The following is a 25,118-nucleotide window of genomic DNA, read 5'->3' as shown; positions in this document are numbered from 1 at the left end:
AACAATCCGATCAGTTTTTCAGTTATATGTGTTCAAGTAGTTGAGTATGCCATGAAAATCAGAGGGGAAAGAATGCTCCACCTAATTGATGAGATCCAATATCCTCTACCAGCACTCCCCCCGAGCAAACTTCACAACTAGAGTTGTTTCATGATAAATACCATATCAGGTCCAACCCTAGACAATTTATGATCCTCACCGTGTTCAGTCTCAGGGTTTAACTGAGCACACAGGGTTCAACCTGGAATTCCATTGGCCAACCAGCTTAAGCATTCCTTGCTTGGGAGCGTCCTGCCTCCCTCAACAACGTGTTGTCTGAGGGTATCAAGCTTACAAATTTAATCCCCTCCCTTGGGCCTCCTCCAACCAAGCTCCAAGTTTTCTAGGTTGCCTCAGGATTTTTCCCTCTCACCCTCTTCGCTCCCTTTTCCCTACTGATGACTTTTCTCTATAAAGAGGAATAATTGTCGTGTGGTAAGTGAAGCTCTCATTTAACATCTTTTCCTTATGTAATTTCCATGGCTGACCATATTCATTAAATAAAATTTAGAAAATAAACATTAATGTTCTCATTTAACATCTTTTCACTATATGATTTCCATGGTTGACCATAGCCATTATTCATTAAATAAAATTTAGAAAGTAAACATTAATGTTCATCACCTATTCACTACGGGGTATTACAATTAACCACCCTAGATCCATCAAATGTCTGGAGGGACACAAACCTCTTTTAGAGTGAAAAGAGATTTGATCCCTCTTGGTGCTTGGTAGATTCAGAGTTATGATGGGTCTAGGCTCTTATTATTTTTACATGTCATCTTTTAACTCTATATTAAATCATGAATAAATTACATATCTCCTTCATAGTTAAAAATAAATTGATTTTGTTTTTTACTTTCAATTACTTTATTAAGGTGGAAATTGTGAAATTGAAGTATTTTATTTATGGGGGACATTAATTGTTAATATAAATATTAATTTCCCTCGATCAGGGTGATGAAAGGGGATCGTACGAGTAGGCGGACAATGCAGGGGAGAGGACAGCCAAGACGGCCACCTACTGCCCTCAATCTGGATCAACCGAATGTGGTGGCGTCCTGCATGACTGCGGGAATTTCGAGGAAGCAAAGTAGCAGGAGAGTGGGAGGAGAGGTGGGAAAAATCGGCGGCGGTAGTGGGATGGGACGTAGGGTAGATGGGAAGGGGTACATGAGGGTGGAAAGGGTAGGAAGAGAGCCCAGTTTGCAGTGGAAGAAGGAGGGGAACAGGGCAGCGCAGGCGACGGGATCTTTTGCGGTCGAGCACAATCCCGAGTATGTTTCCTTTGGCTTACCTTCCGCAATTCTCTCTATCATGCATAGTATGTTGGAAGAGGGGGGAAAGTTAGGAATCGCAGGGGAGGGGATGTGTCTGAGCGGGCTTGAGGACTGCATAGGGAGGCAGCGAGAGCAACAAAGCATAGGCATGCCCGGGGCATGTATTAGCAGGGTAAAGGGTTAGCCCGGGAAAACTAAGGCTGAAATCCATGCAAAGGATAGGATGACAGAGGGCTTGACCAGCAACCTTAGCCCAGGGGGGGAGAGACCATCGATTCTCCAAAGTGACGTGGGAGGCTGGAGCGAGGAAGGAATGCTAAGTGACAAGGACATGTTGGCTTATGGGAAGATAACAGTTCCTAGAAAGCTAATGTTTGTTGTTGATAATTGTAAGTAGGAGTCAGTAAAGGAAAAGATGGCACGCCTGGGTAGAGGCCGGGGATGTGGAGGCAGAGGGCGTCAGAGCCAACTGTATAGAAGCGATCCTACAACTTCAACACCAGCTGGTCAGAGAAGAGGCAGGAAATCTATCAAGACGGTTATCCATGAAGCCGCTCGCGCATACAGAGAAGGGACGGACGCGGACATTTGTCAGCTAATACAGGAGATGGAGGATAGCGTCATGGAAGAAGATTCTGAGCCAGAGATGGAAGAATGGGGGGATATTGTCCCTGACCTAGGGCACACCAGAGGCAGGATGATGCTATACAAGCAAGCCCTGCACATGTACTGGGTTATGAAGTGCTTACTGGCTATAGCCCTGGAGCAGGTGGTGTGGGAAATGGCAGAAATAGCTCAAGGCATGCCCAATATAAAAAAGGACATGAAAAATCTACAGATTATCATGATTATGCAAGACAGTAAGCTGGATGAGATCCAGCAATGCTTGATGAAGCTGTCTCCAGAACCAGGCGACCCAGCGGCAGCACCAGCTATTGTGGAATCTGAAAAAGATGATCGAAAGGAATAGTTCTTTTAGTTTCTAGTTTTGAACACTTTGCGGATAGCATTTTCTTTTCATGTGTTTTATGTTAGTTTGGAACCTGATTAGTGTCTCTAGATGGGAAGTTTACTTAGCTTGGATTGAAAGACTGGTTAAATTTTGTTACTGGATGGCATATAACAGACTCAGGTGGCCAACAGACTTGGTTTCCCATATGGGCAAGTTGAGGCCACCAAATTGTTGTACATGGAACAACTTGTTTTATTTATAAATAGAAAAAGAAGGAACTACCGTAGCTTACAAAAAATATGTATATAAATATTAATTTATTGTTTTTTAATATAATGTTATATGACATCTCCTACATACTCAGAGTACTCAACCCAATAAAAAATACTTATTATTTTTTATGTAAATAAAATTTACCAACCACAAAACATATATATTTGTGTAATTTATTATGGCATTGTTTTCTCTATCTATATGTATATTACATGGATACAATTTACATCACATAAAAACATCTTAACTATGTTTTATATAAATACTTAAATTATTTTACTATTTTCAAGAAATTTAACTCACATATTTTTTTAACTATTATATCAATTTACTTAATATATATCTGAAATATTAATTTGATAAAATTTATCTCTCACACCCATATTTTAATTATAATATCAATTTACTTATTTTTTTTAGGAATAACATTTTACTTTTGTAGATATTCTAATTTTATGCTAGATTTAATAAGAGTTTATTCAATTTCACGTTTAAGCAAATATTCTTATATAGTTTTTTACATTATATAAAATCTCAATGTAAAACGGACACAATTTATAAACAAATTACTTTACTCATTATTATAAGTTACATAAAATATACTTTAATTGAATTGAAGATTTAATAAAAATTTGCATCTTTTTGAATTTTGTCTTTATTAGTCCCTGCCATGCAATGGCCAGGGACTATAGTAATCGATTATGCCCATCTTAGCAAGTAATCGATTATGCCCATCTTAGCATTAATTCAGCGGTTTGTTAATTCGACTAATCGCGCTATAGCCAAAGTTTCTCGAGGAATACCGACTATAGTAATCGATTATGCCCATCTTAGCAAGTAATCGATTATGCCCATCTTAGCATTAATTCAGCTGTTTGTTAATTCGACTAATCGCGCTATAACCAAAGTTTCTCGAGGAATACCGATTCGCTCTCCAAAGTTTTTCAATATGGATTTATTTTTCTTCTTATTTGGCCTCTTCCCGAGGCGGAAGAGGTAAGACTATATGTTAATTTGGTTTTAGACTGTTCATTTTTTTTAAATGTTTTAGCCTACGTAACTAATGTTAACATTAGTTTGAGACATCAAAAGTTTGAGACATCATTAGTATCATTAGTTCATTAGTATCATTAGTTTGCGCATTTGCTGGCAGGTAGTTACAAGTGTGTACAAAGATTAGTTACAAGTGTGTATGCATGTGTTACAGGTGGATGATGCAGAACTAACAAAGGCTTCAGTATAAGCCACAAAGAAATAAGCAACGGAGCCAGTATCTCCACCACCCAGATTCATATCCTCTCCTCCAGGTTCAGATCCAGATCGAGAGGCACCGGTAGATCTAATTTCTTCGGTTGATTGTACAGTCGAAGAAGCAGTTGAAAGCACCAAATTCTGACCTTTGTGCGAAGTTCATCGTTTGGTTGTACTCCTCTGGGTTGTTGGAGGAATTATTGTTCGAGGAATTGAGGCCACCAGCGCGTCTACTGCGCTGCATTATGAAAGCATACATGTTGAAAGTTAAACAGGTAAACCCATCCGACACGCTGAAGTAATTGATCAATTTGGTATAAACCTAAAAAAATGCTACATAGAATTCAATTTTCAGAAAAAATCTTATTATGCAGTTCTACTGTTGTGCAAAGAGCCTGTCACATAGATCAATATCAAGAATTAAATATCCGACAGGCTGAAGTAATTGATTAATTTGGTATAAACCTAAAAAATGCTACATAGAATTCAATTTTCAGAAAAATCTTATTATGCAGTCTTATGTATGGTGCAGTCTTCTATTTGATCAATATGATGCGATCCTATGATTGATGCAGTCCTATCTTTTGATCAATATGATGCAGTCCTATCTTTTGAGTCATCGTATATGATTTATATTGTTGTAGCATTGCACTGTACTTTTGAAGAGATGACTGTGTTAACTTGCATCTTTGCTGGTCTACATAATTCTGTGTAATTCTAAAGGAGAAATTAATATTTATATTGTTGTAGCATTCACTTTGGGTGAGGGCGTTATCTTCCTGTGTTGGATTGTTTGTATGAGCTTATGAGCATTCGTTGAAATTTGTGCAATTACTTTTTGATGGTTAAACAAGATAACATACCTACAGCAGTTACCCACAACTGTTTGACAAAATTACACCTACATTATTACACAAAAAGGAATTACACCCACAACGATACCTTCTGCACATTTTATGACCAAAGACTTCACTGGAAAACCATACAAGCTCTGAAAAATTCAGTGACCATTTTGGATCGACAGGTATTACCCGTTCATTATTCTCTGTCGGTACTGTTGGAACCCTTCCTCCCCTCATCATCTTCTTTACAGCAGAGGTCACGGGTTCGAGTTTGGACGCGAAAGGCTCATGACCGAAGACTAGCCATCCCAGGCCTGCACAGTTAAAGCAGAGGTCACGGGTTCGAGTTTGGACGCGAAGGGCTCATGACCGAAGACTAGCCATCCCAGGTCTGCACAGTTAATGAATTAACTTGTAAAAAAAACTCATATGTTGAACCGGGGAATGGGTTTATTATAAGTTACCTGCAACACTGAGTGTAGAGACGAAAGCGGTGGTGATGGTCCTCCTGGGGATGCGAGGCGGCCATGAAAACTTCACCCTCCCCAACTGATTCTTGAAGCTGACTGCTTGCGATCACAAACTCATTTGCAGACTCTTCCCTCAAATCTCACATAATTTGTTGGCAGCTATGGCTGTGGATCAGGTCGAATAGCTCTTGCATGTTGGGAATGGGATATAGAAGATGGTAGCGGTGAGGTGGTGTGCTGCCACATGGTTGAACACGTGTAGGTTGGCGAGACACTTAACGTTTTAAATATTGGAACAAGTGGAAAAATGCATCCTTCTAATAACTTAAAGTTGAACCTTAAAACACAAAAAAAATTACACCTTTTACGTTATTTAAAATTCTATTAAGTTTTACGTTTATTTGCTTTTGTGCTTGTATTAATAGATATACATTCATCAAAACATTAATAAGTATTATTTAGTAATAAGATTGGACAAAAAAATTACACATTTGAGGTTATTTAAAATTCTATTACGTTTTACGTTTGTTTGCTTTTGTGCTTGTACTCATAGATATACATTCATCAAAACATTAATAAGTATTATTTAGAAATAATATTGGACAAAAATTTTGATTCAAGACACTCGGAGTTACTAGTATGATGCAGATACTTGATTACAGAGATACTGTAATGATAACAAAGCTAAGCTTTTTCATATACGAGGTAAGTGATAGTGATAAGTCTTTAAGAAATAAATCAATTTGGAAAATTTAGGTAAACATCATAGCATTTAAAAGGAACCAGAAAGATCATGGTGAACAATCAACCATCAACCAAGTGCGTGTGAGTGTGGGCGCACTTAGGAATCTGTGCTGTGATATATCTTTATCAGAAAATGGAGCATTAACTGTAACATTAATGATTGAGCTCTAATATTACAAAGTCTTGATATTAAATATCATATAAGTTACGTGATATACTTAAGATCCATCAGTGGATATCTATGATCCCACGGTTTTGGCTATGGAATGTACCATTATTTCACTCAAGCTACTGTCACAACTACTTATTCTCCAATCAAACATATTCAACCGACTTAGTTATATGATAAAGTATGACTTATTGATCTCTTCTGAATTCCAACGACGCAAGAAATTAATCAATTAAATCCCAGGGCCTGCTACTCAGGTTTCTCAGCATGCAATATACCCCTCCTAAAAGGCACAGTCTGTTAAGCATTAATTGGGCAAAGACTGTATATGCTCATCTTTGGATTTTGACCTTGGCAAATCAAATAGTAAGCATATACAGCCACTGATATTTGTTGCGCTAAGAAAGAATATTGGTTGCCATCCGCAAGAAGCTTCGCCGTACTCTTGTAATTGTGCAGATCCGTACCTTTGATAATCCAACTGTGTCGCATTGTTCACTTCCCACTCGTCCACCCATTCCCCTACATAAAATCACAAAGTTACGTAAGATCATTCACGAATGATACTAGAGCATGATTAACTGTGTCGCATTGTTCACTTCCCACTCGTCCACCCATTCCCCTACATAAAATCACAAAGTTACGTAAGATCATTCTGTCCCTTTTGTATATGGCACGAATGATACTAGAGCGTGATTAAATTCATCTTTTTTATAGGGAGAGTTGTACTAAAGCTGTTAAATGCGGGGATTTTTTATATTTACCAACAAAGATGAGAGGACCAGTGGCTGACGAGCCTCTGCAGAGTTTGAGCTCTTGTCGTTTTGATATAGTCGATGTTGCTGAACCATCATATTTCTTAAAGTGGCATCATCAAAAAGATTGTAGTAATGCACGTCCACAATGGTGTGGGATAAGTCGTTGTTCATTTGAAACCACTATTTTGGATCAGCAGGGCCGATTCTGATCCACATTATCACATACGTCGACGACAAATACTTTCGAACGATGTCGTACCCCGTGAGTAGTAATCAGTCACATTGTTCGAACTTACTGCAGGTTACCGTGGTTCATTCAGTAGTTCAATGCCCAGAAGGGCAGGGTGTGCAACATATCTTCCAATCACAGAAGCAATTTTTGAAGTTTGCTATGGACCTGATTGATTGAAAAAAAAGGGGGTTCTTTTCTACTATATCGAGAAATATAATTATTCTATGTAGCAGTATTTTTTCCATCTATCGAGATGAATTACTTCTATAGCAATTTTCTGTACCTAGCATCGAGAAAATCTATGGTAGATAGACTCTTCTCAATGTTCCCTTGCGACTCAGGCCATTCTATAAGTCCATCTCTGCCGCCGACGTGCTCATCACCGTTTTGTGAACCCGGAGCGACATGGAGATCGATAGGTAAACATCATAGCATTTAAAAGGAACCAGAAAGATCATGGTGAAAAATCAACCATCAATGGATTACATAAAGAACAGATTACATAAAGCGTGCTGCTATTATTTTATTAAAACTAATTTATAACAATGTAAGAATTAAAAAAATAGAAAATAAAATAATTAAAATAGACCTAAAGAACGGATTACATAAAGCGTGCTGCGTGGGTTTAATTCTAGTGCGAGTACGATGCACTGAGAACATATACAAAAGACAGGTTATACTTCCGACTGCAACAGTTTTCCGACTCAGTAATCAACGCCAACGTCCGTCTATGTAAACGGAGACGGAAAAGTGGGCCGGCGTAGCCACGCAAGCCGATTTAAATTAAAGAATCTGCAATCGGCATAAGGGTTGCCCAAGCTGCTACTCATAACACACGAAACCTGCCGACTGTTCAAGATAATAATCAACCGCATTAACAGCATCAAAATTGAGATCAATATGTAGAAACAGAATCTATCTGTCTCTGCACTTGGCTTTGCTTAATTATCCCGCGAATGGTGTTGTGACAAGCGCTGCTTCTGGTGGCTCTAAACACTGCAACGATGCTTGCTTGCACGGAGGACCATGATTTGAAACATATCCTCTAAAGCATGACCTTTGAGAAGGCTTTCGACCAGTTACTTTAGCCCCATTCCATCCAAGCTGGTCGTTCAACTACCTCTGCTGCTGATGGTAATACTGGTACTGCTGGTAGATAAGCTCTTAGGACAGGAAGGGATACCTTGCGAGGTCCTGGCTTTGGATCTGTCTTATATGGCAGGGACTAGCTGCCTCGCAGCCCATCTTGTTATATATATGTTTTTAGTTAAAAAATTAATTGATTCAACATATATTTTAATTTTTCTCGTATAACGTCTACGCTCTTAGATTGAAAGATATTAAATTTCGAATACTCTAAATTATTATATTTCGTTTTAGTGCGGAGGACTAAAACCGTATATCGCACAGCTTATACAACATTAAATAAATAAATCCCTGTAATGCAGGGACTTTATAAATTTATAATATCCTAAAGCAATAAAGTAAAGCCGGACGTTCATAAATTTTTTGAATATAGTACGAAATGGATGAACCACCAAATATCGTACATATATTTAATCAATGTAACATAAATTGTGTAAATAGAACTTTAAATATGCATTTTAATATTTATATTATTCAATTTAATTATTTAATAATAATAGTAAAATTTTAATGGTTATTTTAAATAAAAATAAATTAAAATTTTGAATTAAGAAAAATATTTAAAATATATTTTAGATTGGATGTTTTTGTGATTCGTGATTTAAGCAATTTTTTAAAATAAATTACACATAAATTATAGGGTAGGCCTTTATGGATGTTCATCGTCAAGACAAGTGTAACACCCAAAATTATATGGTCACATTATTTTACTATTCTACTGCTTTACTTTTTACATTTGTCAATATTGTGTTCCAACGGAAACCTGAAAAACAATGGCTGAGTTAGTCAAAGTAATTTTATAAATAATATGTGATAGAAAAAATATATTTCAGGAATAGAAATCAGTTAGATAAACCTCCTCGGACAATTATGGTTGGTTACACACCCCTTTCCTTCAAGAAAAGGGATTCGAGGAAGGCAAGGGTGCTGGAGAACAAAAAAAAAAAAAAAGAATCGATTGAGAACCTTGAGGAAGTCAAGGATAAGGTAGGACACCCCCAAATAATCCAAAGAAGGTAAGGGTGCTGGAGAATAAAAAAAATATGGAATCGATTGAGACCATTAAGGAAGTCAAGGATAAGGTAAGACACTCCCAAATAATCCAAAGAACCTCCTTGTAATCCAAAGAACCTCCTTGAGTTGGGTGAAACAAATCAATGGGAATCTTGGAGACAACCCGAGAAGGGTAAAAAATTGAAACCGGAATGACAATTTTGATGTTTCAGAGTGACTCAATATGTCCAGTGTTACCGCTGTCTAGAGGGGGAAGAGCTCGGGGGAGAGTTTGGACGTCATAGCCAGACTCACGATTGGGTAGTGAGATCTTCCAAATAAAAGAAATCGTCAAAATAAAAAGGAAAACAAATAATTACCCAACTCAGTTTATTAGAATTTGTTTAATTAAATATGCATGTTTGTGAACAAGTATAAAAGAAACAAGAACGTTGCTTTACTGAAATTGTAGTTCCTTTGGACAGACAATATGGAAAACAAGTTATGAACTAGATGCATTTCTAAGTACTTTGTTCTCTTTAAAAATTACAGGTATCAAGCAGGAATTTACAAATATGTTGATTCAATAAAAATTTATGAGTATGTGTATTGATATGTGTGCATGAACAAATGACAAAAACATAACCATATTTAGTCTCTTAACAACGAGATTGAGGGAGGCCTTCCAGGTTAACCTCAGAAAACAATAGTCCAGAAATATGTTTAGTGTAGGCCAGCGGATATCAACTGGTGAAATAACAGAGTGTGACACAAAACACCTGTAAATAACCTGAGCATAACAATAAAAGGAAAAAAAAGCTCAAAAACAAAGTTATATTACCAACCTAGAAAAATAGATTATTATTTCCTTCGTTTATACATTAAAGAGGGCTGTCAGGAAACAGAACACATCATGCCAAAATTCCATATCCATTCTAGAATTGCCACTTCTTATAATAAAACCATACAATTTACGGATATCGAAGTCTTGAAAATGTTATGTTCTGGAAATTGACTACACTGTATAAAGGAAAAGATAATATAGCATATTTAACATTTTTCATTCTAGACCCAAAGTAAACACATTTAACTCATGGGCACATTAACCCTCATCGAATGTTTAGACAGCCCTCCAGGGTTTCCGTCATCAATAGAGTAGTTAACCCCGGTCGTAGAAGACCCTAAACAATCTCTAGCAGTACTGGGTCGAATGGTGATTAACCAGGACCAAGGGACCAACCTAGAAAAACAATGAATGGTATTCATAAGTTAGGAACCACCCCTTTGTGACCAGAATCCGTAATGTAGAGAGATAGGTGCCAGGTCAGTAACGACCTAAACCTGCAAAAACAAATAGCTGAGTTAGATATAGTGGTGAAAGGCATGTATTCAAGAAATGCAAGGGAATGAAAGCAGAGACACATTGAAACTAACTCCATACCTGGGATAACATTGAAAACACAGTCGCGGGAAAAGTCACGACAATGCCTCTGTCAGTGTGAGGATCAACATAGTTAGTAGGTAAAAATCAAAGGCATAGCAGCAACCACATGGTCTATTAACCAAGAGATAAATATCTTTGATGTGAACACCCTTAACTCCTTGTATAGGGTTGTTTGCAGTTGGGTCATGAAAGAATTTTGCGAATATTCGAGAGGAAATTTACGAAGAAAAACATTGAATCGTATCAAAACCCTATAAGAGCCGACTGGTAAGTCCAAGCTAAGAACTGTGTAAATTAATGGCTTAGACGTTAGGGGTTTTACCTATAAAAAGTCATGCATGCTTGAAAACCCTTACATTGTTGCAGAGCGTTCTACCCAATAACCATTGCTCAAAATGTCGAAGAATGTTGGGCTGGAGGATCATGCGGTTACCTCAAACCCTTTGGTCGAAGCCTAGCCGTCGGATTGGTACATAACAGATCAACGGAGGATATCACAACACCTGTTAGGGTTATAACTCTCTAGAGAAAGTATATAGAAAACTAGCCACTCCAATCACCTTCGATAGACCAAGCATAGGTGTAATAAAAATTCAATGAGAATGGGGTCGATTTTCATAGACCTTGTGACTTAATAGCTAGGAAATTAATGTGTATATAAAAAAAGGAACAACATTTGGATAACCCTTGATCAGTCAGACATATTTTAATAAGCTTTACATTGTGATTTGATCTATATAGTAAAATAAGTAAATAGTTAAGAATTGTTTTTCATTATGGTATAAATGCATGTTACATATGGTACTAAAGGAAAACAATGCATGAATGAATGAACAAAGTCCGCAAAGACAAAATGCAGAGGGGATCTAGACAGCCAAACCAGTCAGAAGCATCTTATGTAGGGGTCGACCCTAAAATGTGGATACAACTAAGAGAAGAGTCTCGCCATGCCAATGTTGATCTGCTAGAAACTGTCGAACAGTTATGTGTTGAAATGACTAGCTTTAGAAATGATATGAGAGGTTACGACAAGAAAAGGAGAGGATTATGAAAAGTTTGTCTGATCGAAATAATTAAAGTTGGCTTGACTCTAGTGCCAGTGATGGGTATAAAAATGCAACCTTCCATCAAAGGGAGGATAACGTAGAGTCAGCAGAAGGACAAGATAATGGTGAAGGACGTTCAAATAATGTCTCTAACAATCGTAAAGCGAAAAGGTAGAAAAAATTAACTTCAAGGAGAATTTCAAAAAATAAAACCCCATTCTTTGACGGTGAAATTGAATAAGCAACGGAAACATGGTTGATTAACATGAATAAATATTTTCAGATCTACGAGTATGATGATAACTTGAAAGCCATATTAGTCGTATATCAAATGTAAGGTAAGGCCACCCCATGGTGGGAGGAGATAAAAATTGTGTGGTAAATTGAAGAACATCAATTTTCTTGGAAATATTTCTAGAAGCATTTCAAGGAAAAATATCCAACGAAGTGTTTCTATGACAAAAAAGAAAAAGAGTTTCATGATTTGAAGTTGGGGCCCTTAACTATGGACGAGTTTATAACAAGATGTACCTCCTTGTTGTGGTATGTACCATACATTCGGGAGGAGAAGGCTAAGGTTCAATGCTTCATCAACAGTCTACCTAACTTTATGAAAGAAAAACTGGAATTTGATTATCCAAAAACAATGGATGAAGCCATACAGAAAGCTGGCATTTTCTATTAGCAAATGAAACAGAAAAATGAAGGTATTGTTGTAGCAGTTACAACCACCCTCCAAAATTTTGCCTTAGCTTTGTTTTGGAGTCTCCCTACCAACTTTTCACAGCAGCTTGCCTTGCTTCGTCGAGTTCACAAGTTTTAGTGTTTTACTTGCATAAAGGCAGCTTGTTGATCACAACTTGATGCATTTCCCTCACAGGTTGTTCACCCGGACTTGGTCGGGTTGCATGTTGAGTAGCTACCCCAAGAAATTGCGTAATTTTGGAGGGCAACCAACCTTCCCTCCAGAAATTGTGCAATCTCGACTGGAAGCCTGTTGGGTTCCAGAATTCTGGAAGTCAACACTCACAGTGAAAATTGTGCAATTCTCCCCAGCAGGGCTGCTCAACCCAAAATTTGCGCAAATCTGGGCAACAGTCAGTTGCTCTACCCAGGAATTACGCAAATCTCCTAGGTAGCCATCCTAGCTCCTAGCCAGAAATACACATTTTCTCCCAACAGTCGAGCAACCTCTTGCATGTGCAGCTGAGTTGGCCAGTTCCCTCCGAGACTGAGCAAACCTGACTTCCATGCATGAGCTACTTCTCCCAAGGTAGCATGCAAAGGCATCCCTTGTTTTAGGGATCTATGTTTAGCAGTTGGAGGTTACGTGCAAGGATCATTTCAGAAACCTCCCACCAAGTGTCACTTTCCCTAGATTTGTGTCATGCGAGTCACAACCTTGATGTTATCGAAACTCATCAACCGAATGTTGCAGACCTCATTCCTCACATCAACCTTGTATCTCTGACATCCCACATCACATCTAGGAGGAGTCGACACATTCATCTTAGCTGTTTTGGGGTAAGCTCGCTTTCCTTGCCTTGTGTTGCATTTCTGTCGCTTTTTTTGTTTTCGCTTGTGTGAGTATTGTTTGCTTGATTTCTTTGAATGCTTGCTACCATTTACATGTATACTAGCTTGTCCTAGCATTGTTTCAGTTTTCATTGCTATCTCACTGTTGTCACATGCATGAAACTATTTTTCACGAACGGTCGTTGATTCAACGACTTGCCTCACCCACATGCATGTTGTTTCGTTTTCTGAATCTGTCATTCGCCGTTTGCATGCATGATCATTCACTTATGCTTGCACTCAGTATCACCATGCATTCGCACTCACATTCACTTTCAGTTGCCCATCGGCGAGTCCAGGCAGCGTTGACCTAGACTTTGCCTCACCAAGAGCCTCACCAAGACAGCATTGCACAATCTAGAGAGGGAAGGCTCTGTCTTCCTCTCAGGAAATGTGCATTTCTACCTAGTGACTCTCGTCCATGACTATTTTGCGCATTTATGAGGGACAGTGACTGCTGGCCCAGAAAATTGAGTAATGCAGTCACTGAGCTTGCAACCATTGCCAACTGAGATTGCGCATTGCATAATTCTAGTAGTCAATAGCTAGGTTGGACTATGCATTGCACAATTCCAGTAGTTAGCCAGTCTCCCAGTAGCCCAGACTGTGCCTTTCACAGTCTCAGCATTCAGTCTCTTGACCTCCCGACCAAAATTACGCAACTTTCATGATCAGTCACACAGGTATGTTGAAAGTCAGTTCTTAAGTTCATTTTTCTTTTCGACTGACAGATTGCTTGCCATGAGTGTTTCCATGTCTCCAGGTATTGAAGGTGTTCATCCACCTCTCAGCATTGTAGGTACAATGGTTTCCAAGAGGGTAGAGTCGAAGACACCATTCAGAGCACACCTAGAGATGCAGTCGATCAAATGTCTATGAGCTTGCCTACTCATGGAGATATAAAGTTGCTCGTAGCCAAGAACATCAATATATCACAGTGAGTAGCATCATGGACAACAAGTGAAGGCAACATAGCGAACACAATGAATGCAACGAACGTAACGAATTCAACGAATGTAGCAAATGCAACGAACACAATGAACACAGTGAACGCAACGAATGCAATGAACACAACGAATGCATCAAATTCAAGAGTGTTTTGGAGAATTTGATATCTACGGATGAATACTAATTCCCTAGATAAGTAGCCATATCTAGAACAATAATTTAAATCACTTTAGCCTTTTCCTATAAGTAATAGATAAGACAAAGAAGATGAGAAGACTTACTTGTAGTTTCGCTTTCCTCTTGTCTCCTTTGTATCGATTGTGTCACTCCTTCCCGTACTTAACATGCTTGAGAAGTACCTATGAACATCAACAGAAGAAAAAGAACTAACCAAAGCAAAAGATCTATCGAATACAAGTAAATGGAATCAGATACATTCACACATATAAGCGTCATATAACAAGATAATCATATGGGAAAAAGGTTCAAATACTTTATTGAAATAGAAGAAGGAATTACAACCATCAAGTCTGATTCGAAGTCACTCCTCTAGCTTGGATCCCATCCACATCACATCAAAACCATGACAAACTTGCAGCATAATAATACTTGTCTCAAAGTCAATTCTCATAGCAACATTATCTCCTTACAATTCAACATAGTCCAGCCTCTAATCACTTAGATGAGTGGTCAATTTATAGGAGGATGAAGGAGGTTATGTCATAAATGGGGGTATTGAATAGCCTTCCATACTTAGAATTAGTTCCATGGAGGAAGGGATGAGAGGATAGGATGCATCTTAACTCATTCCTCATCCATTTTCGAGCTCATAGGAGTTGATAAGTGAGGGAAACTTCTATATGACTCCAAGAGATAAGAATATTCCCGAAACCCTATTTGAATTTCACGCAATCTCACCCAACACAGGTGAAAGAGGGCCTAAGTGCTCTGCATAGCACCCTGGCATGGACTCAACTACTCTGCAGCGCACCCTTACATGGGCCTACCTGCACTGGTCCCTTCAGAGGTCATCTCAGGATGTATTCAAGTCATGAAACTGTCTGGGAAGGAGGCATTTAAAAGGGTGACTTGTTTAGGGCATGTAGCAACTGAAATTAGGGTTTGATGAGCCCTAAAACATTGATCTGGATTATGGGAGTGATGTGCCCAAATGGATCTGTAATAGCTACCCCCTAAAGCATGAAGTTGAAAAAATGTTAATGTCGAATGAAATGCTTTACTATGTGATGAGGAGGTTTTGAAGTGGAAGGTTACCTACATCAATTACAATACATATATCATGATTTTTTATTTTTACATGAATTGCTGAGGGAAGGCATACCCATGCTCAACATATAAGCTTTCATTACATATACATAGATAGTCGTCTACAGGTATAGACCCATGATCATAATGACCATGAATGTAAAGCCTTTGTACATATTATTTAGTTCTCCTGAAATCACAACCCGGATGGATGAAACTAGATCCGGGGTCTTCTATCTCGTTCAATCGTTTGCTCAAGTACGAGTCTAACCATGTGAATATGTGATTTGAATTTGAACATGGGAAGACACCGTCTGATTACCAGCCAATGATGTAAGTTGTTAACAAACACGAGAGAAATCACCGATAATGATAATGATCCTCGAGGTACTGCAGTACATTCTGCATGGTGTGAATGGATGATTTGATGCCGAACACCATAGAAAGTCTTTCGGTCGAAGGCCAGTGATGTCAACCTATTGTTGGAAGTGAGAAACTTACCATTGATGTATGCAAGCCTCAAGGTATTGAAAGGGTGTTTCTAAGTCAACTTCTTGGATAATGTGTTAATGTCGACAAGAAGTGACTCATCCCAGGAGGGCCTTGATGTATCCCACATCAATGAAACGAAACAAGTGTAATGATTTTGGAAACGAAATTTGACTAACGACACAAGGTTTAGGAATGGCGGTCATGAAGGTTTATGGTACTGCAAAGGATGAATTTAAATTGGATGACTTCTCTTGAACATGTCAGCGACACTGAAATGAATTGGTATCACTGACCCAAAACAAAGTGATGGATGGTATGATAGACCAATGGTATGATAACCATCACGCTGATAACCCAACCCAAGTAGTCACGGTGATGAAGTGAAAGTGTCATGTTCAAGAGCGACCTGCTACCATAAAGTGGTTTTCCCCTTTTTCCCTTTTCCCCAGTCATTGCTGACCAATACCTCTTTATTTTTTATCAAGCTTGAGGAGGATAACATATGCTTGTTGTATAATTCCACCCTTTGAGTGAATCCATCGATTTGTGATGTTTTAGTGAGTCTAGCGAAGGTGAAACTCAATATTGTTTAGATGGACAAGTTTGTCGCTATTTGATGTTTTAACGAGTGTAACGACAAATATAACTCGGTCCTTTCCATGTTTAGAGAGTTTGAAAAGGGACAAAAAGAAAACTCCACAAGTTCTTTTTCGTTGATTTGTCTCTCAAGCCTGGAAAAGCATAAAACAATATGAGAGAGAACCTATTGACCATGTTCAATCAACATATTCCTTTTTCGTAGTTAATTTATCTTAGCATGAAAAAGGGTTAAACTTATATTGAGTAGATGTCATTTCCAATCCGTTAACGAGCTGAAAAGGACAAGCGCTCGACAATCTTCTCATGTTTAGAGAGTCTGAAAAGAACTTAAAGAGGACTCCAAGGGGGTTCCTTTTTTGTTATTTAACAGAGCTCGAAAAAGACATAAAAGTATGCTATGTGGTCAAAGGTACAATTTACAATTGAGCACATCAAATTCTATAAGTCAGTTGCAAAACTTGCTCAAAACATCACCAAATGGATTAAAAATACCTGTTTCATAGGTAAAAATAGGCAAATACTAATGTTTACTTGATTAATGAACATGAAATAAACATAAAACAAGTTTTTACCATGAAATTTTTACCATTTTATACTTACCATTCAATTTTGTGCTCTGGGCTAGCTTTTTACCTCAAACTTCATCAACTGATTGCAAGAGATTTCATGGAACATTTCTCATGCCATCCGGACCAGGTAGGAGATCTGCCCCTCCTCTTTCTTTTTAGGTCATCCGTTTACTGTTTCATGCAAATTTTAGGGTTTTTTGGGGCCTCTCGGGTTTGATTTTTTCGCCCTAGGATCAACGTAGGATTTCACATCAAAAACTGCGTTGAAGAGCACCCTGATAGAAGGCTGCTTGCTCTTTAGCGCACTGTCTCTATGCTTTGGCTGCGCTGGGTGAGTTTCCAAAATTTGATTTAGTTGTTTGCTCCAAAAATTGTCATGTTTTTTGCATGGAAAGGATCCTAACTAAGGTTATGATTGGGTTTCAGGCTTTCATCAGATCACAATGTCGATTACATGGTGAGAAAGAGAGCATAAGGAATAAGAGGGTTTCCCTAAACAATCTGGGTATAGTTGAGGCCCTAAAAAACTGTGGGGTACTCAAATACTTCAGGTTGTCTGGAATGAGGCAACAAATAGAACTATTGCAGTTCGTTGTTCATGCATGGGATCTGACAGATCATAATTTTCACATAAGGGACAAAATGGTCCCTATTACCATTGATGATATTTACTTTCTTACCAGACTGTCGAGGCGAGGTGCCCCCATCTCACTTTCTATATTTTCCCGTGGAGGTGAATCGGTGAGGGATTACATTCGATAGTTTTGTTGGCCAGGTACACAACCTAGTAAGGGCGGGAAAATAAACATCAGGGATGTAGGTGATTTGCCTTTGAGAACGATCCTCTTCACAATCGCAAAGTTGGCTGGCAGTGTGACACTTCATCTGGCAAACAGATCATATATGTAGTATGCACTTGAGTGTCTAGAGCCAAAAGTATTCAACTGGTGTGAGGTCGTGCTTTCTTCATTGAAAGAACAACTGACCAAGGTAAAAAGTGGTAAGACGAAGAATTTCTGCTATGGTTCGATCTTAATCACTTTTACCTTAGAGAGAATCCCATTGATGCAACCGCAACATGTATCATTGGGTGTAGCTGGTCCTAGAGATCCACGTATGCAGAGGTGGGTCGAATTGATGGCTCGACATGCGGGTCAGTCAACAATCATTTTTTCCACTGCATTTTTTAGTTGGCTCAATTGACAACACCTTGTCATCGAGGAGAATCCATACTCAAGGATGGATTTCCATGTAAATCTAGACTTGATTCTACCAGTTGGAGCACAATGGGGTGCTATAGGTAAATTGTTTGACCAAAGTGTTTTTGTTTTTTCAAGTTTCTACATGTTTTTGTGTTTTTAATGTTTCCAAGACTAAACTAAAATCATTCTCATGCATTCATATGTGGGTATTGTTCGACTTGTGGGACACCAACAGGGTGCAGGTGGGCCAATGTAGAGAAATATTGGGAGAGCGGTCCTCCAGGACTTAGATTTGGCCGAGACCTTGGCAGAGTTGCGGGATCACATAGAGGGATTAACCCTTGGTATTCCGGATGTCGGATCAAGGAGTTACTTATGAGGTTTCAATGCCACACTGTTGATGTTCCTAGCCATTGGATGAGGCTTTTGCACATGATAGCACAGGTTGTGACCTGTTATCATGAGCATCACTAGGTCTACTTAGGATATTTGCATGCCTTTTGAGTTTTTAGGTCAGATGACCAAACTTGTCTTGGACACAAATTTTGTAAAAAATTTTAAAACAGTTATCTATTTTACTTTTAGATTTTTCTATGGTTATGTGCAATCCTATTCAACTAATGATGTGAATTGAAAATGTTACTTTTACATGTGTCGCAAATGTCTATTTAACACATAATTCACTAAAGAATAAGTTAATGTGTTAAAGTTTCTGGAAATATGTTGATATTGAATGTATTCAAAATGCCTTCCGAAATACGAACTCTAAGGAACATACAAAGAATTGTTGAGTTTCAGACGGTATACACACTTGTGAGTTGTAGTACAACGAGTTGTGAGTCTAGCCTAACGATGATTCGGTGAATTCCAAGTGAAATGGCATTAGAGAGAAGTTCGATCAATGCACTATACTCAGCGATATTGTTCGTCGATTGACCGATACAAATCCCTTGAAAACTCACTAACTCGCCACTTGGAGCGAAAATATCCCATGCTGTAGAAGATAGGTTTTGCATACTATGACTAGCACCATCGGCGTAACCAACAAATAGTTCCGAAGATTTCGACATCTGCAACAAATGCAAAGCAGATTACTAACCAGACAAAAAACTCTAAAATACACACACAAACACACACACATGTAATGAAAGCATATATACAGTGAGTTTTACTACACTCAACTAAGTATAGTAATGTTTTAGGTACAACCCGTTTCGGGGCTGTGACAATGGAATCCCATCATAATCTACTAACTTGTAGGCACCTTTTTCCAAAACATGCTTGACAATATAAGGACCCCTCCACATCGATTCAAATTTTCCTACTCCAAGTTTATCAGCTTCCCGATCGTAAAGAAAGACCAGGTCTCCTTCCGAGAAGATACGAGGCTTGACATTTCTATCATATTGCACCTTGATTCATTTCTTATCTGCTTCGTTAGCTAATGCGGCATCACGACGAGTTTCATCCAAATGGATAAGTTCCAAGAAACGTTCTTCTTCTTCAGAAGTGTTGGGTAATAGGTCAATCACGAGTTTGAGAGATGAAATTTCACATTGTATCGGTAAGATTGTTTCCAAACCATACACCAATTGAAAGGTTGTGAATCCAGTTGCATTTCTCACCGAGGTTAGATATTCCCACAAGGCAGAGTACATGATTAAATGTCAGTTTTTTTTATGAACCCCTATCATCATTTGCAACATTCTCTTTAGGACTTTGTTGATGGCCTCAACTTGTCCATTCGCTTGCGAATAATAAGGGGTAGACCTATCATGTGACACTCCTAACTTAGCAGTAAACTCAACCATCATGTGATTGCGAAAATGCAACCCATGATCTGTAACTATGGCTTGTGGTACACCAAACCGGGCAACCACGTGGTTGAAAAAGAAAAGAGCATCCATTTCGCCACTGCTGTTTAATGTTGGCATAGCCTCAGCCCATTTGGTAAAATAGTCAATGATGACTATAATATACCCATGCCCCCCGGGCGAGGTGGGGTTAAATGTCATGAAGTCAATGTTGTAGTTTTTAACCCCGTACAGAAATTACCTGCATATGAATTCTAAAACATAGAAAAATAAACATTGCGAGAGCATAACACATAAAACACATATACACAAAGATTTTCCCATTGGATCCCAAAACTGGGACTACCAGTTTGATTTTTCATTATGTTCCTTTGAATGTTATAATACATATTTATACATGCCGAAGCTTCCAATACCATGGACGGAAAACCATCGTGTCCAATACCATGGACCGAAAACCATCGCATCCAAAAAACATGTGCGAAAAGCATGCACAAAACCATAGGTGGGTCCGCCCAACCTAACATAGGGTCCAAAACCAAAATTTTCCAGGGCGCTGCCTCGGACCCCATAAAGTGGGGTTACGGGTGCCCTTCAAACCCCCTGTTAACTACGTGGAAAAGAATATAACACGACCCAACATTCTCCCACTTGTTTTTTTCTTTCCACAGGGGGCCACAAGCGAGCTTAGTCATTTTTCCAGCCCTAAAAAGCCCATTGTCTCTCTACACCAAGAGAACTTCTCAGAGCTCACGAATTTTGTCAATGCATCTACATTATTCTTCAAAGTGTCCACCTTTACCAGCAACACCATTTTTTCTTCTATCATATCCCTCACAAAATGATACTGAACATCAATGTGCTTTTTCTTTGAATGATATGCAGGGTTCTTTGCCAAGAAAATTGCACTTTGGTTGTCACAGTCTATCCTTATAGCTTACTATACTAACCCCATACTTGAACACAATCTCTCCAACCAAACTGCTTCCTTGCTTGCATGAGTGGCTGCCATGTATTCTGCCTCTGTAGTTGATACTGCCACTACAGATTGTTTCTTACTCATCCAATTGACTGCACCTCCAAATAGATTAAACACATACCCACTTGTAGATCGTCTCTGATCCAAATCTCCAGCCCAGTCTGCATCAAAAAAGCCATGGATATCCAAAACTCTGTCCAATCCTGGTCTTCCTTGGTAGCACAAACCATAATTACTAGTGCGAAGACACCTCTGCATGTTTTACCAAATTTTTCCATGGATAAGATCATCATGCAAGAAGTGTCATATCACATCTTGACAGGGTTGTTAGCTAGACTCCACAGGAAGAAGAAGGCACCTTGGCCTGCTCTTCCTTTGTGGATTGGGTTGTACGAGATATGAAATCTCAAGCATGTTGATGCCAACATGGAAGAGTTCAAAAGATTCACTTTCGGCACTAGATGTTTCAATCCGTATGACCCACATTTCTTTGTAAAGGACCATTGCACGAGAGTGAAATTTCCTTGGATCCATGGGGCATGTCATTGTCTTGAGGAAGACCCATGGAGATATTGTCTGATGGTAGAGTAACCACCAATACTTTATCTTCAAACTTCTATCACAAAATATTTTTGACCAAGCACAATGCTTTTGAGTGAGGATGGAAAACTCAAGTTTTGGAGGCCTTCTCCTAGTAATTTTGTCGAGTTTTATGACTTAATAGAAAGTATGCATGCGGGGATACTTGACTCATATTCCAAAGTTCAAAATGGATTCCTAAAAACCGATCAAAAGAAATATAAACTGGTGATATGCTTCTGCAATGCTAGTGTGACTCTTTTGTCACTTGGCGCGACCCATCTACTCCTGTGTGACCTTTCTGTCTCAGGTGTGACCCTTCTATTTTTCTAGTGATATCTTTCTATTTTCTAGCGCGCCCTTTCTGTTTTCATATATGTCATGTGCCTATTTTCCCCATCACCCATTAAAGGAATACTCATGACCATGGGCCACTAATACGAGCCTGAATTTATATCCAACTGTGCCTCAGACATTATTCATTCTGGAACCCCTGTTAATACTATGAAGCCCCAAGATACATGCATATCATATATATCGACATGGAATTATAATACACTCCTTTTATATAGCACGCTGGGGTTAGTGACTTATAACTTGTTTTGAAATTTCCGTTGATCAAGATTTAATCCACATGCAATCAATTACTAACACCTCTAAGCTGTTACAAACAACTTTCATCAACAAGGCCCTCTCAAGAAATGGATCAACAATCTTTGACCTCCACTCTTCATGTTTGAACCTCAACCCTAGATCTCCAAGACTTTAATTCTCTCACATGTTCAAAAGTTGGTTGTAATTCCAGTATTACTCGAAAGAACATATGGCAAGGTTCCAAAACCCATGCAATCAACCTTAAACCTGAGTTCTTTTTTCAATTTCATTTAGAGGTGACTTCATCCCATTTTGATAGTGATTTCCTAAGGCATAGACTTAAAGTTCCACGCAATCTTCAACATGCACTTGAATGTATATTTCACCAATATTGCTCAACACACAACAATCCTCTCATAAACAAATCCACAGTTCAATGCATTCAACAAGATTCAATATAATTTCACAAACATTCGATCTATTAATCGGGTTTCCAAAAATTCTACCAGAATCACATGTTTCTGTAGTCACTAACCACCTTATATATCTAATCATAACAATTCAGACATTCAAAACATTCATAATATATAGAGGAACACAGATATTTACTTCATATTGACAGAGATATTCACTATTCCAAAAACACAAAAATTCTTTCATTAACCAATTTCAAATGTATACAATACTTGGCTTGATTTCCAACATGGGCATACAACCCTAGCCTTTATCTCCACATTCCATACTCACCTCTCTTTGCCTCCTCTCTGCCTACCCCTTAGGCTTACAATTATAGGAACAATTACATAGTTATGGATCATTCTAGTTCCTATTTCTTCTCCATAGCTCTCTCAACTAGTTCCTAAAATATCTTAATGATCCCTTGAGGATATCAACAATAGTTCTATATCTAAATTCTGCCTTTATGGGCAGATTCTACCAAATCTCTCAATCCACTTTTAACTAAAATAATTTCCTATTCTAGGATCTTGTAATCTCCAAGATTTTTACGAGATATTCACAAGTCTAACATCTCTCATATTCTCACATAATTGAGAATATTTACATTTTAAATCTCACACACATATTTCTCACTCAAATTATTAAAATATACATAATTTCCTATTAAGAAATAAAAAACATCAGATCCCCTAAGTCAACCAAATATACAATGATTTTCTTGAGCAAGATGCTCTGGCATCAAATTCCCACAGTAGAAAAAATTATTCATAGACTCATGCTTATGAGGTCTGTCACTTTTCTGTAGTAATGTGACAACTACAAGTCTTAATAAATTGCTACCTCCAGGATCCCAAATCTTGTTTTGTTGTTGGTCCTTCAGTATTTCTTCTTCATGATGCTGTGTTTTTGTTCGTATCATCTTTCTTTCTCTTGGTCTCCAAATCTTATGATGTAACCTTCCTTTCTACTACCGGTTATCTCCTTCACATTCATGTACCTTTTGTTGGGTACTTTCATCATCAACTTCTTTAATTTCTCAATTTCAACATTTAAATAATAATCATTTTGTTGAAAATTACTTATAAGAATTTTAAAATTCTTATTTTCCTCTTCATCATACTTCATTTCATAAAAATTTAAGACATTAAAATGTCTTCTTCCCTGCTGATTTAAAACAATTTTAAAGTTGTTGTTGCTCATAATTTTCTGCAAATTATCTTCATTTGTACCACTGTTGTGTGGTCCTGCAATCTGAGGTTCTTTCTTTGACTCAGATTCTTCCAGCAAATCTATTTCAGCATCATACCTCTCAAGCATAGCATCTGAATGCTTTACTTCATCTGTGCTTAGAACGAAATTCAGATTTTGTTCTTCTTCCTCTCCCTCTGTCTTCATATCAGTTGTAGATGGTTTTCCTGCACCTGTAACAAAATCTTTACACAAATTATCAGATTTTAAAATATAAGGCTTTCTAGCCTCATTTGATGTTTCAGACATCAAATCTCTTCCAGCATCTTTTCCATTCTTTCCAAAGATTCTTCTTTTTTCTAGTTTACATATGTGATCATCCTTTACCTTTGTTTCCTTCTCTAATTGAGCTGAAAACTCAACTTCATGGAATGAAAAACAATCATCCCAATTTCCTTCAGGTTCACAAAGAACTTCTTCTTGACCATAATTTCTTTTTGGATCTTTGCTATGGTCATTAGTTGTCATAGTTTTCTTCTCCTTCTTAGCAACAAAATCATCATTTAGTATTGTACCTGCATACATTACTCATCTTACCTTTATGGCATTTATTTGAACCTTTTCTATGATCCTCCATGATCATTTTTCTCATGAGCTCATCCATGCTCATCTTGGTGATCTGAAATTCTCCTTTGCTACTAAATACCCTATCAAGCTTCCTCTCTAAGCTTGATCTCTTCTTGGGTATTCTCTCTCTTGGTTCACTCTCTTGAACCTTCTAGAGCTTCTCTGCTCTTTTGCACTCAGTCACCTCTCTCCTTTCTTCCAACCTCTAGTTGGATAGGTTCATCATCATCATCATCAAAACTTTATTGTTCTAGCTACAATCATTAAAACATCCTCATATTGTTACTTGTAATCAGTAATTCATCAATAATTAATAAGAAGACCATACCTCACTATCCAATCTCTGTTGCATATGTTGTTGCTGTAGTTTCCTCTTCTGTTGATTCTACTTTTATTGTTGCAGTCATCAATGCTCTTTATACCTCAGAACAATCTTCTCAATCTATCTTTAAGGAAAATCTGATCTACTTTCTCTCAAAGTATATTTTCCTTCCATCTCTCTTCATTGTTTCTTCAAGCTTAAATCATGCAATCATCAGTCTTCCAAATTCAATAACAGAACAATATTTACCTCAATCAGATTCCAA

General features: G+C 38.0%; 2 long non-coding RNA genes across 2 annotated transcripts; both read right to left on the bottom strand.

Annotated features, from left to right (window-relative positions):
* Nucleotides 1-3,857: 3,857 nt before the first annotated feature.
* LOC149228784 (uncharacterized) lies at nucleotides 3,858-5,284 on the bottom strand. The gene is made up of 3 exons (XR_016247245.1): nucleotides 5,102-5,284; nucleotides 4,827-4,951; nucleotides 3,858-4,033 (listed from the first exon to the last, which is right to left on the bottom strand). It is a non-coding gene; the product is annotated as an uncharacterized LOC149228784 (long non-coding RNA).
* Nucleotides 5,285-10,022: 4,738 nt separating this feature from the next.
* On the bottom strand, nucleotides 10,023-11,020 carry LOC149228783 (uncharacterized). Its single transcript, XR_016247244.1, has 3 exons — nucleotides 10,916-11,020; nucleotides 10,591-10,639; nucleotides 10,023-10,490 (listed from the first exon to the last, which is right to left on the bottom strand). It is a non-coding gene; the product is annotated as an uncharacterized LOC149228783 (long non-coding RNA).
* Between the last annotated feature and the right edge of the window lie 14,098 nt (nucleotides 11,021-25,118).

This window comes from Pinus tabuliformis, chromosome J (genome assembly GCF_031772625.1).
Source record: "Pinus tabuliformis cultivar Carrire ecotype Pingquan chromosome J, CPIR1, whole genome shotgun sequence".
NCBI classification, from domain to species: Eukaryota; Viridiplantae; Streptophyta; class Pinopsida; order Pinales; family Pinaceae; genus Pinus; species Pinus tabuliformis.
This window is presented reverse-complemented; position numbering and strand designations above follow the sequence as displayed.